Here is a 14,487-nt window from a genome sequence, read left to right on the forward strand (position 1 = left end):
GTTAGCTTTCATAGCAAAAGGATTTGCGTATAGGAGCAGGGAGGTTCTACTGCAGTTGTACAGGGTCTTGGTGAGACCACACCTGGAGTATTGCGTACAGTTTTGGTCTCCAAATCTGAGGAAGGACATTATTGCCCTAGAGGGAGTGCAGAGAAGGTTCACCAGACTGATTCCTGGGATGTCAGGACTGTCTTATGAAGAAAGACTGGATAGACTTGGTTTATACTCGCTAGAATTTAGGAGATTGAGAGGGGATCTTATAGAAACTTACAAAATTCTTAAGGGGTTGGACAGGCTAGATGCAGGAAAATTGCTCCCGATGTTGGGGAAGTCCAGGACAAGGGGTCACAGCTTAAGGATAAGGGGGAAATCCTTTAAAACCGAGATGAGAAGAACTTTTTTCACACAAAGAGTGGTGAATCTCTGGAACTCCCTGCCACAGAGGGTAGTCGAGGCCAGTTCATTGGCTATATTTAAGAGGGAGTTAGATGTGGCCCTTGTGGCTAAGGGGATCAGAGGGTATGGAGAGAAGGCAGGTACGGGATACTGAGTTGGATGATCAGCCATGATCATATTGAATGGCGGTGCAGGCTCGAAGGGCCGAATGGCCTACTCCTGCACCTAATTTCTATGTTTCTATGTTTCTATGTTTCTAAGAGCTATATTTAACTCTCCCTTGAAAACATCCAGTGAATGGGCCTCCACTGCCTTCTGTAGCAGAGAAATTCACAGATTTATTTGTTAAACTCCGTCAAAGCACGGAGGAAGACATGGCCATCCACTGCAGCCCTGGGAGTTTCCAGCTGTAACGTCTTACCGTGCCACTGGAATCCACCCAGAGGGTATGGTTGCTCATGTACAACAGCCTCCCCACCTCAATCTCTCCCACGCACATGTTTTTATGCAAGTCTATCACATGCGAACTTATTGGACTGTCCCACTTAGGCGATTTTTTAGGCAACTACAGGTGACTGCCGAAGATTTTTCGACATGTTGATCCAGAAGATCCATTAACATGCAAGGGCCACGCAGTGACTTGGTGCGTGAGTGCCCCTGGCCATGGAAGACAGAAGTTAGGGATGGAAGTGAGTTAATCCAGCTGGGCATGTGTGACCAGCGGAGTTCCACAGCAATCTGGTACTGATTCCCCCATTGTTTGTGATAGATAAACAACCTAGATGTATAGGTGAAGCAGTCGGTTAGTAAGTTTGCAGACAAGATCAACATTGTCGGCGTAATGGACCGTGAGGAAGGCTGTCAAAGATACAGCGGGATACAGACCAGTTACAGATGTGGGCGGAAAAATGGCAGATGGAGTTTAATCCAAGCAAGTGCAAGGTGTTACACTCTGGGAGTTTGAATGTAAAGGGAAAGTATATAGGAAGCGGGAGGAAGAAAGGAAGAGGTGGAGCCAGAGGGCTGAGGGAGAGCTGAGAAGGAGAGGAGAAAGTAAGGACTACCTGAAATTAGAGAAGTCAATGTTCATACCGCTGGGGTGCAAACTATTCCTTCGCTCCATAGATGCTGCCTCACTTGCTGAGTTTCTCCAGCATTTTTGTCTCCCTTCGATTTTCCAGCATCTGCAGTTCCTTTTTAAACCATTATGAGAGGCATAGATATGGTAGAAGATCAGAATCTTTTTTCAAGGGTCGAAATGTCAAAGAATAGAGGGCATAGCTTTAAGGTAATGGGGGAAAAGAGTGGTAGATTAGGCCCGAGTGGTGGACATGGTCTTCCCCAGCATGGAAAGCATCTACATGAGGTGCTGCCTCGAGAAGAAGGCATCTATCTTCAAGGATCCCTGCCGTCCAGGCCATCTCTTCTTCTCGCTGCCACCATCGGGCATAAGATACAGAAGCCTGGAGTCACCCACCACCAGGTGCAAGAATGGTCTTTCTTGCAACCGTCAGGTTCCTTACCTGACCTGCAAGAAGTTAATCCTACCTGAGCAACAGGACACCGTGGATCACCTCTTATGACGGTGGACTTGTTTTCTACTTGTGTATTTTTGCACTAATGTCCTGTTATTTTGTTTGCCCATTCTTTATCTCTTCACAGACTTGTAAGTCATGTGTGATTTAACTATGTTTTTGTGTGTTGGCTGAGATCAACTGTTGGTGCTGCAAGCAGCAGTTTTTCATTGTACCAGTGCCTCGCTGCACTTGCGCGTATAATCATAATCGTAATATGTTTCTCAACATACAAGGAATTTGGTTTGCCACACAGTCATAACAAAAAAGCAATAACACACACAACTACATAAAAATTGACATAAACATCCACCACAGAGACTCGTCCACATTCCCCACTGTGATGAAAGGCAATAAAGTCTTATCTTCATTCCTCCTTTCCTCCCGCGGTTGGGGGAGTCGAACCATCCGCAGCCGGCGATCGAGCTCTCATGTTGGGGCGGTTTAAGTTCCAGCAACGGGGTGGTTGAAACTCCTGTGGCTTGGAGTTCCCCAATTCGGTCCCTAACCAGGGACAGCGAGCTTCACGATGTTAAAGTCCGCAGGTTAGAGCACCAATGGCCGACCCCTAGCAACGGGATCGCCCGCTCCGAGATGTTAAGTCCGCAGGCTCCGCGGTTTTGGAGCTCTAGGAGTCCCGGCAAGGGACCGCCAGCTCCACGATGTTAGGCCGTAGTGCGGACGGAGATACGACATGGAAAAAGTCGCATCTCCATCGAGGAAAGAGATAAGAAAAGTTTCCCCCACACCCGCCCACCTCCCCCTACATAATAAAAAACTAAAGATAAACTAAAACATACATTTTACAACAAGCTAAAAACACAAAGAAGGAAAAAGTTGAAGACAGACTGTTGGCGAGGCAGCCATCGTGCGGTGCCCTCTGGTGGTAACAACAATCAGTGCGACTTGACTTGACTTGACTTGACTCTTGGAGTGCTGACTCCCTTTGCATAATAATAACTGACCAAAAACCCAAGGTCCCAATACAACCCCTATCCCAGGCCAGACCTCCTCTGCTATCTCCAGACCCCCTCTCAGCGGGACCCTATTCCTATTATCCCATGACCCCACCTATCAGGCTCGATTAGCTGGTGAACTCAGGTGGCTAGCAGAGAGACGTTTGCTAGTTTTTGTGTCCAACAGTGAATGCATTGTACGCAGCAGTAGATTATGCGGAGGCCTGCCGAGGAGATTATCACTGAAGGAAGCTCAACACACAAAGCGTGGGCTGGCATAAGGCGCACATTTCAGGTTGGAAGGGCCTTTTGATGAACAGAACATCCTCTCAGCCATGACATTTGAAGCACGTCGATACAAGGACCTGCCGCTCCATTATTGACAGGCTCCTCATTAATAAACCTTCACGTTCGCTGCCTTTATTAGCAGGGAGAATAAAGCCACAACTCGGCGTGAAAGGAACGCTGCAATCCTTCAGATAAACAGGAACAAGCCTCCGTCTATTTCATAGACAAATGATATCCAATGAGTGAAATGATGATTGCAATGAATCAAGAGGAAATTTTAACAATTATATTTTTTAAATGTTTTAAGAGTCAGAGATAAGATGCGGCAGCAACGGCAATGACCCCCATGACATTGAACTCTCATTCCTTTTTCTGAACATTGTATGAGAATTTTGATGAGGCTGGGACCTATTTCCTGTAAAAGGATGGATTAGAACACTTGTCCTTTGTTTGAGCAAATCTGAAAGAGAGAATGGTCTTGCAGCTGAGTCCCCGAGCGCCCGTTACAACTGTAACTTGGCTCCTGTGCGTTAGGCAAAGAACCTCTTCTGCAGAGTGAGACAAGATTGCAGCATTTTACTGCTGCCTTACTTTCAAACAAATTAAGCCACGTTGTAGAAACAAGGAACTGCAGATGCTGGTTTATACCAGAGATAGACACAAAGTGCTAGAGTAACCCTGTGGGGTCAGGCACCAGCCCTGGAGAAAAAGGATGGGTGACTTTAGACTTTAGTTTAGTGACACAGCGCAGAAACAGGCCCTTCGGCCCCCTGGGTCTGTGCTGACCAGCGATCACACGAAAACTAGCACGGTCCTGCAGACTAGGGGCAATTGAGAATTTAGAGAAGTCAATTAACCTACAAACCTGCACGACTTTTGGATGTGGGAGGAAACCGGAGCAACCTGAGAAAACCCACGCGGTTATAAGGAGTACGTACAAACTCCGTACAGACAGCACCCGTAGCCGGGATCGAACCTGGGTCTCTGGCGCTGTAAGGCAGCAACTCCTCTGCTGTGCCCACAAGTGTCGGGTCGGGACCCGTCTTCGTTGGCATGTTTCAATAGACAATAGACGATAGGTGCAGGAGTAGGCCATTCGGTCCTTCGAAGCAGCACCGCCATTCAATGTGATCATGGCTGATCATCCCCAATCAGTACCCCATTCCTGCCTTCTCCCCATATCTCCCGACTCCACTATTTTTAAGAGCCCTATCTAGTTCTCTCTTGAAAGCATCCAGAGAACCTGCCTCCACCACCCTCTGAGGCAGAGAATTCCACAGACTCACCACTCTCCGTGAGAAAAAGTGTATCCTCGTCTCCGTTCTAAATGACTTACTCCTTATTATGTTTCCTTGTTACATCTATCTGTCAGGTGACCATGCCTCGTCCAGTGGCTATTCTATGTGGCAGTGGATTAAGTTTGGTTGTTAGGTTTGGGGATACAGGGTAGAAACAGGCCCTTCAGTCCACCGAGTCCGCACTGACCAGCGATCCCCGCACATTAACACTATCCTACACACACAATTTCCATTTTTACCGAAGCCAATTCACCTACAAACCAGTACGTGTTTGGAGTGTAGGAGGAAAGCGAAGATCTCGGAATAAACCCACGCAGGTCACAGTGGGAATGTACAAACTCCGTACAGACAAACACCCATAGTCAGGATCGAACCCGGGTCTACCGCAGCTGGAAACGCTGTAAGGCAGCAACTCTACCGCTGCGCCACCGTGCCGTGAATGTGACCATTTGTGCTGAGGTTCACCAAGTATTGGTACAAAGCTGTGCAAACACCCTGTGGATTGAATACACCACAACACTGTTGGTGAAAGCAGATATTGATTGGTACTAATTGGGCATACTGCTCTGGTTATTGCAAACTGGGAGAATTTTCCCCTTTCCCAATGGATTTCAAGGTTGTTTAAGAGGTAGTTTCAATCAGTAGATATTTTTAAGGCAGAGATAAACAAGTTTGTGATTAGAACGGGTGTCAAGGGTTATGGGGAGAAGGCAGGAAAATGGGATTGGGAGGCAGAGATCAGCCATGATTGAATGGCGGAGTGGACTCGATGGGCCGAGTGGCCTAATTCTACTCCTATAATGTGAACCTGTCAATCACATTGTCGAAGATCATGATTCATGCTGAGGCTGGATTGGATAAGGATAACACATTCCTCCTAAAGCACAAACTAATCAGATGTGATCATGCTTTGATTAGCTCCATTTACAATTGGTGAAAAGAATTACCTACACTCAGAGAGAGGTTTGGACCAACATTTGTCATCAGTTCTGGAACTCTGGCCACAGCTGAGCATTGGTGAGTGTGTTTATACTGATTACTACCAGTGTTACTGCTGCTTCCATCTCTCTGCAGTCCTTTGTCCTGGATGTGGAGAGGATGTTCCCACTGGTGGGAGAGTCTAGGACTAGAGGCCAAAGCCTCAGAATTAAAGAACGTTCCTTTAGAAATGAGATGAGAAGGAATTTCTTTAAAAATATCCATTGATTTGGCCTCCACAGCCTTCAGTGGCAAAGAATTCCACCGATTCACCACCCTCTGTGGTGAATCGGTGGAATTCTTTGCCACTGAAGGCTGTGGAGGCCAAATCAATGGATATTTTTAAAGCAGGGATCGATAGATTCTTGATTAGTATGGGTGTCAGCAGTTATGGGGAGAAGGCAGGAGAATTGATTTATTGGGTACAGACTTGGAAAATTAAGGGGTATTGGGATGGGTTTGACTTGAGTGGGAATGGAACCTGTCTCTCAAGATCTCGAGGACGCCTTGATATAAAGTATGTCGGGGAGGGTTCATGTGGGTAAGGTATAAGTTTGCAATGAAAAAATGTAAGGCGATAGAGTTGCTGCCTTTTACAGCGCCAGAGACCCGGGTTCCATGCTGTCTACAGCTGTACCTTCTCCCTGTGACTGCGTGGGCTTTCTCCGGGTGCTCCACTTTCCTCCCAAACTCCAAAGGCATACAGGTCTGTTGGGTAATTGGGTTTTGGGAATTCTCCCTTGTGTGTAGGAAGTGCCAGTGTACAGGGTGATGGCTGGTCGCTGTCGACTCGGTGGGCTGAAGGGTCTGTGTCCATGATGTATCGCTAAAGAGGAGTTGGATTCTGAGTACAATTGTAATGGATGCGGCGTGATGTTTAATATACCAGACGCATGGAAGGGGGTCAGATCAAGGAAAAATGGTAGAGATGTTTTCTTTAATTGAGTATGCTAAGTGTTTGTTTTACCGAAGTGGATTAAATCAAACCCATTTATCAAATCGAGATCAATGGGTTTTATCTAATAGCCATTACAGAAACATGGTTGCACGGTGACTAAGATTAAAAATTAAAGATTTATTTGCCTTTGATGCTCGAAAAAGACAGAAAGAAATTGGAAGAATTGGGTGGCACGCTGGCACAGCGGTAGAGTTGTTGACTTACAGCGCTTACTGCACCAGAGACCCGGGTTCGATCCCGACTATGGGGGCTGTCTGTGTGGAGTTTTACGTTCTCCCCATGACTGCATGGGTTTTCTCAGAGAACTTTGGTTTCTACCCACACTCCAAAGGCGTACAGGTTTGTAGGTTAATTGGCTTAGTGTAAATGTAAAAATTGTACCTAGTGTAGGATGATGTTAATGTGCGGGGCTTGCTGGTCAGTGCGGACTCGGTGGGCAGAAGGGCATGTATCTCTAAACTAAACTAAACTAAACTAAATTAAGAGATTGCCGTGAGAAATGTTCTTGTTTGAAAGATCACAAAATAAAATTGGTCTTGGGCAAGAATTACTGTTGGAAGTTATTTGTAGGGTTTCTAACAGAACCTGTACAGTACTTTAGTTTAGACACCTAGGCCCTTTGGCCCACTGAGCCTGCACCAACCAGCGATCACCATACACTAGGAATTTCCAACACGAGGGCCAATTTGCAGTCATTACCGAAGCCAATTAACCTACAAACCTGTCTGTCTCTGGAGTGTGGGAGGAAAACGGAGCACCTGTGGTAAACCCACATGGTCACAGGGAGAATGTGCAAACTCTGTACAGACAGCACTCATAGTCAGGATCGAACCTTGGTCCCTGGGTCTAAAAGGCAGCAACTCTACTGCTGTGCCACCGTGTGTAGCATAGAGGAGATTGCTGGTCGCGCGGTCATGGTAAGCCCAAGGCCCTGTTTCCACGCCGTCTGAAACTAAAACTAGAAGCTGTACTGTCGGAGAAAAGGAAACAGCGAATGGCAGCTTAATGCAAAGGTAAAATCAAATTGTAAGGGAGCTTTTGCCTTCACTTAAGATGGGGAACATTAAATGAATAAGGCAGTTTGCAGATGAGTTGATTAAATGCATTTGGTGCAGTTTCCTGGAGCAAAATGTTATGGATTGAAGGACAAAGCAAGTTTATTCACATCTTGAATCATACACTGGGGTAATTAACAGCCTGACTGGAAGAAGATGTGATCATAATGTGATAGCATTTTGTATTGACTTTGATAGTGATGTACTTAAATTGGAAACCATAGGCTTAAACTTGAATCAGAAACAATTAACTAGATACGAGTGGCCTGTTTTACAAGGTAGATGGAGGAAACTAAATGGTTCGTTGGAAATGGCAAATGTTTCAAGAAATATTTAATGACGAGTATGAATGGATGTACATTTACATTTGGTGAGAGATTAAACATTTTAGAGAAAAGCAAAATTTAAGAGAAAGAGAAATATAGTTGAAAGAGAAATGGTAGGTTTACTGAAATTGGCAAACAATGAACAAATCAATTAATTAATAGACCAAAGATACTTTATAAAAGTCAATAAACATTTCTTCAAGCATATATAAAGGAAGAGATTCCCAAAAGGAAAGGTGGGTTTCCTGCAAGCGGTTGGAGGAGAAATTGGAATGGGGGACAAGGAAATGGTTGAAGAACAGATCAGGTAGATGCTCAGAGTCTCTTATCCAGAGTAGGTGAATCGAGGACGAGAGGACATAGGTTTAAGGTGAAGGGGAAAAGGTTTAATAGCGCGGCATACTTCAAAGCAGCGGTGTGGAATCACAGATAGACACAGTTATTGAAGTAAACATAGTAAAGAAAAGGAGACATCAGTTTATCAGTTTGACCCATATTATTGAGGGTGGGAGCGGAGGGCACGTAATCCCTCATCGTAACTCCTCATAAAATACAGATCAAACTTCAAACTGGTAAGTTCTCGTTTAATCTTACTATTTTACTTCGGAGTCACGTGAGTGACTACGTGAAGACTTCAAAGCTCTATGATTTCAAACCGTGTAACAGGTATTACTTCACGCACTGCCGAAGTCCTGGAGGGAGGAAGTGTGTTATCGTAATCAACCAATGAATCTGTTTGTAGAAAAACACAATGGTAATTTTTAACAATAACAACAAAGAAATTAAATTGCCCCCCTGGGCTTAAATTAAATATTTGCAGTCTATAAAATCTTTTCTGCAAATAAAACAGGTTTTGCCAACGGCTTATTATAAAGTTTCTGAAAGGACTTTCCCCCGACCATCCTGCTGTAGCCAGGATGTGGTCTATAGGCACGTCCATTCTTTTAGCCGTCGACGTGGATGCTGCCCTGGTGGAATGAGATTTGTACATGTTAGTGTTTATCCCAGCAGCTTTTAGCACCTGCTTGAGCCATCTCGCAATGGTTTTGCTCGTCACCCGACCATAAGGTTTTTTATGACTGACCCACAAGGCTTTTCATCTCCCACGAATATTTTGGTTGTGTCTATGTAGGATAGTAGGTGGGTCATGGCACATAACCGTGGTTCTGGCGGGTAAGCCCGCAATTCCACGACTGGATTAGGTGTTCCTGATCTGCTCTGTTTGATCAGTCCCTGGATAACGACAGAGATCTGGTCTGGAGCTGTGAGCATGCTGTCCAGTCGCAATAGGTGTAGTGACTGGACCCTCTGTGCAGATACAAGTGCCATCAACATGAGTGTTTTGAGCATAGATTGTTCCAGGTTGAGGGATCTGGCTGGTGGCCATCCCCTGAGGTATGTCAGGACCACACTGACATCCCATATATGGGTATACCTTGGTCTAGGGGGTTAGAGTTGTAAATACCCTTCATTAGTTTGACCACCAGCGGGTGGGACCCCATGGCCTGTTGTCCTGGAGCTGGTTTTAAATAGACAGGCAGGGCACTTCTAGCTGTGTTGATGGCTCTGTAGCTGAGTCCTTCATCGTGGTGAAGGTTCGCCAGGAATTCCAGTACGTTGGTAACTGTAGCGGTTGAGTAGGTGGTCCCTGTATCCAAGCAGTACTTCTCCCATTTTTTGATGCTGGACAAGTGCTGTTTTTTAGTGGATGTTCGGAGGGATGCTGACATGGTGTCGACGGTTTGTTCTGATAATCCCAGTCCCAGAAGTGGTTTGTGCAGAATCTGCAACCCAGGAGTTTGATTTTTTCATGGCACGGGTGGCTTGTGCCCGACACTGGATGTTAATAACTCTGGGTCACTGGGGAATACCATCGGAGTTTCAACAACCATGTCATGGAGTATTGGGAACCATGGCTGCGTAGGCCAGTCTGGTACTATCAAAATACCTGAAGCAGAGTCCATTTGTATTGTGCGTAGTCCCCGACTGATGAGGCAGAAGGGAGGAAATGCATAGAAGAAGAATTTCCCCAATCCAGCGCGAACACATCTACCGCTGCTGCCTCAGGGTCTGGTTCCCAAGCGACATACATAGGTACCTGATGATTTAGCCTTGATGTAAATAAATCGATATCTGGCGTGCCATATTGCTTGATAACTTTTGCAAATTTTTGGGGGTTTAACATCCATTCGATGGTGTCATTAAATTTACGTGACCTGGTGCCTGCCACTGTATTTAGCTTACCTGGCAGGTAAGTTGCTGATAGCCAAATATGTCTTTCGACACACCATTGCCAAATTGTGTTGACCAACTTGTCGCATGATACCGATTTTATGCCGCCCATATGGTTAATATAGGCCACCACCGTAGTATTATCTATTTGTAACCGTACATGCAAGTGATGCATATTTGTGCATATGCTTTTAAACCATAAAAGTCACCCAACATCTCTAGATAATTAATGCCCAGTGTAAGTAGTAACGATGACTCTGGGTTAGTCCATCTACTACTTGTGCTGGATATAGAGTTAGTTGCTCCCCAGCCTTGAGCACTGGCATCTGTTTGGATAACTAACGTAGGGTTAGTGATGATAATAGGGCTGAAACTATGCCAAACGTTTTTTGTCCACCACTGTAGTTCTGATATTGCTTCAGTGGGTAACTTTATGACACGATCATAATGACCTGTATGTCGTTTTGGTGCCTGTACCTTTGCTCTTTGTAAGTTTTGACAGTGCAAAGGTCCGAATCATTAAATTGTTGCATAATTGTACCAATTCAACTGTTTTGTCTCTTGGCAATGTTACAGTCATGTAGACTGAATTAATTGTGAAGCCCAAGTAGTCCATGATTGTGGATGACTTCAACTTAGATGTATCTGGATGTAAGACAATCCCAGGGTTTCGAATAACTGTTTGGTAGCTGATACAGCTAACATAGTCAATTCCATGGTCTTGCCTATTATTTAAGATATCATCAAGATATGCCATGACAATATGTTTTTGCCTTCTAAATATTGCCAGAGCTGGTTTCAGTATCTTGGTGAATAATCATGGGCTGATGTGAACGCATTGGGTAACGCTTTAAACTGCCATAGCTGCCCCATCCAGGTAAATTTCAGGTATCTGCGATGATCCTTGTGAATGGTACTAAATAGTAAACATCTTTAAGATCAATGCTTGCCATGAAGTATCCTTTGGAAATTAGTTGTTTGGCAGTAACAACCGTTTCCATTTTGAAATGTATATACTTAACAAACATATTTAGTGAAGTTAAGTCAATGATGATGTGACATCCACCATCTTTTTTGGGTTTAGTGACGAATATTTGATACGAATTCCAAGGGTTCATGTTTTCCCATGATACCCTTTGTAATTAGTCTCACCAGTTCAGCTTGTCCCTCTCGTTTCTTTAACGGAGAGGGGTAAATACCCCCTGGGGTGAATGTTGAACTGGTGGCAATTTTTCTAGTATGAATTGTATTTTGTATCCACTAATGCCATTGAGTATATACTGATCACTCGTGATAGACTCCCGTTCTTCTTAAAACAGGTGTAATCTCCCCCCTGTTAGTATTAAGCCCCTATTTTCTATATGCTGGTAGGAACCAGACCCACCTACCTCCATGGTTATGGGTATTGTTCTGTTTCCTGCCGGTCCAACGAGTCTTGCACGTCGTCTGACGTGGCGGTGACGTTGGGGGGTGGCGCATTTTCCATGGGGTCCGCTCCGGGCCCAGGTCTAAAGAAGACTTCCGGGGATAGAATGCGGACCCCGAGCTTTACACCAGTCCCATATGGTAGACGTCGACTGATGGACGCGATGGGGTGCTGCTGCTTAGGAATTATTGTTTTTGGTTTGCTCGTCCCGGGGCCTGCCCTCATGAGACCGAAAGTTTTTTAAGGCCTCTTCCATATCCTTCATATGCTTTGTGAGGTTTTTGCCAAAGAGCAGTGGGTCTGGCTCAGTGGCTGGGGTATGCACAACCCCGCAAATTTAGGATTTTATTGCACGTTTTATGATTTGTTTACGAAGGTTGTGGTCATCTCCGTATTTGTCCACGGAACGAGCAAACGATGGTGATGGCTGACGTCAGGAGCCTGAGGATCCGCTGCAGTTTTCTAAGGCCTTATTGACCACCTCTCCTGTAGGGGCCTGTTGGAGAGGTGGTTAATGCTGGCCGCTGGTTTGGCCTTTAACGGCCTCCTGCACGTGGGGTTGCCACGTAGCGGTCCACCACACCTAGCAGCTCTTCCTGTTCCTGCACCCCTTGCATACTCCCGAGATCTTCAGCCATCGTCCCCTCTTCTTGACCAGCCCAGTCCTGGTCACCAAAGCTACCCTCGGGTAAGGAGGAAGCAATGGGCAGCGCACAAGGCACTGTGGAGGGAGTGCCTGAACTCCCCCTGCGAGAGCGCCCCTCACGAAGCGCGTCTCGCTGGAGCTCCTGCTCCAGGAGCCGCTCCAAGCGGCTCAAGCGGCTGTCTCTCCCCCGGGCGGGTGGAGAGACGTCCCCGTCCGACAAATCGGAAGCCACCGGCCGGACGCCTCTTCCATGGCTTTACTTCCAGCCCGCTGCTCAGGCGCTAGCGGGCTGGGCTCGGCACGGTGTCGGAGAATAGCGGAGCGCCGGTTAAGCGGTCCTACAGCCTTGATGCTGCCCCCCCCAGATGGAACGCTCCTCCGTGGAGTCGAGCGGGGACAGGTCTTTTCAGGCGGCTGTCTTTCCCCATTCCCCTCATGGCGATTCCCCGGGGATTGCCATGAGGAGGCTTCTGTCATGATACCCACGATAGTGTTAACGTGCAGGGATCGCTGGTCAGTTCGGACTCAGCGGGTCCTGCTTCCGTACTGTATCTCTAAAACTAAACTAAACTGTGTATTTAGTTCTGGCAAACATTTGCAGGCCATGACTTGCTGGGAGTTGTTATTTTTCCATTTGACTAGACAGGGCTTGGATTCCATTATCTTAAAGCCTCTGTATGCCATTGTTTTCCCACTGCCATGCTGCTATTTCTACTGAAAATGTATACTAACATTTCTACCCATTTTCTTTCTCTTCAAATCCACTGAATCACAAAAGCAGAAGTCAGAAAACAACATTTAGGTTAAGAGAGGTCGCCCAGCTAAGTGCACAACATGTACTTGTTCAGAGTACTATGTGCTGCTCATGTTTAGTCCAACACCTGTCCAACTGGCTCAAGGACATCAATGCTTGTTCAGTTTATTTACTATTTACTAATACAACTGAGCAGTGAGTCTAGGATGCCTTTACAAGGCTGTTACTAGGCAACTGAACTATCCTACCACAACCAGAGAGCAGTGCTGAACTGCTATCTACCTCATTGGCGATCCTCGATCTATCTTTGATCAGACTTTACTGGCTTTACCTTGCACTAAATGTTATTCCCTGATCATGTATCTATACACTGTAAATGGCTCGATTATAATTATGTGGACAAAAATGCTGGAGAAACTCAGCGGGTGAGGCAGCATCTATGGAGCGAAGGAAATAGGCAACGTTTCGGGCCGAAACCCTGGGGCTTTGGCCCGAAACGTTGCCTATTTCCTTCACTCCATAGATGCTGCCTCACCCGCTGAGTTTCTCCAGCATTTTTGTCTACCTTTGATTTTCCAGCATCTGCAGTTCCTTCTTCTTAAACGATTGTAATCATGTATTGTCTTTCCTCTGGCTGGTTAGCACGCAACAAAGGCTTTTCACTGTACCTCGCTACACGTGACATTTAACTAAACTGAACAAGTACGTACCCAAAGATAGACACAAAAAGCTAGAGTAACTCAGCGGATCAGACAGCGTCTCTGGAGAAAGGGAATCGACCTATTCCCTTTCTCCAGAGATGCTGTCTGGCACGCAGAGTTACTCCAGCTTTTTGTGTCTATCTTTGGTGTAAACCAGCATCTGCAGTTCCTTCCTACACAAGTAAAGGGCCTGTCCCACTTACGCGACCTTGGCTCGCAAATTACGCGACCTTGTGGTCGCTTGAGGCGTACGGGCATTGTATGGCCGCGCGGGGCCGGTCCCAGCTAGAAGCACGGAGTTGTGCGGGGCTGGTCCCGACATCGCGCGGGGCTCCGAAATTTCTAGCAGTGGCCAAAATCTTCGCATGCCACCGGCCTGTCGGCACCCAGGCGCATTGTGGTCGTACTCAGCGTCTTGACGTTGTACGCAGAGTCTTGACAGCGTACGCCTAGCGCGTGGGTTTGCGCGATGACGTCACCGCCCGGCGTGGCGTCGCGTGATGACGTCACCGCCCGACGCCATGCGACGCCCAAATTCAGTCGTCCCGCTTCCTGCCCAGCTGATTGGTAATTACGTCACACGCGAACTTAGCGCGAACTTTGTCCGTACTTACCGCGTACTTACCGCAAATTTAGCGTGAACTCCGTTTCCGTTTGGTCGCGCTAGACGCATGCAATCGCATGCTGGTGGGACAGGCCCTTTAGTGTCCAATCTCACCCATCAGCCTTGACCTCTTGCTCCTGTGTTGATGGTCAGTATTCCAGCAACACATCAACAATTGTTTGAAGCAAATGCTCTTTTGGTACATTGCCTTTAAGGATGTGATAAAATGTGTCAGTTAATGAACCTTTGAGGCATCAGCCTCAGCATCTGCAGAATTAACCAACGTGCCCGAATG

At 46.4% G+C, this 14,487-nt stretch overlaps 1 long non-coding RNA gene across 1 annotated transcript; it reads left to right on the plus strand.

Annotated features, from left to right (window-relative positions):
- The first annotated feature begins 1,826 nt into the window (after window positions 1-1,826).
- On the plus strand, window positions 1,827-14,234 carry LOC116991317. Its single transcript, XR_004416750.1, has 3 exons — window positions 1,827-1,864; window positions 5,666-5,668; window positions 14,225-14,234. It is a non-coding gene; the product is annotated as an uncharacterized LOC116991317 (long non-coding RNA).
- Window positions 14,235-14,487: the final 253 nt, after the last annotated feature.

This window comes from Amblyraja radiata, chromosome 33 (genome assembly GCF_010909765.2).
Source record: "Amblyraja radiata isolate CabotCenter1 chromosome 33, sAmbRad1.1.pri, whole genome shotgun sequence".
Lineage (NCBI taxonomy): Eukaryota > Metazoa > Chordata > Chondrichthyes > Rajiformes > Rajidae > Amblyraja > Amblyraja radiata.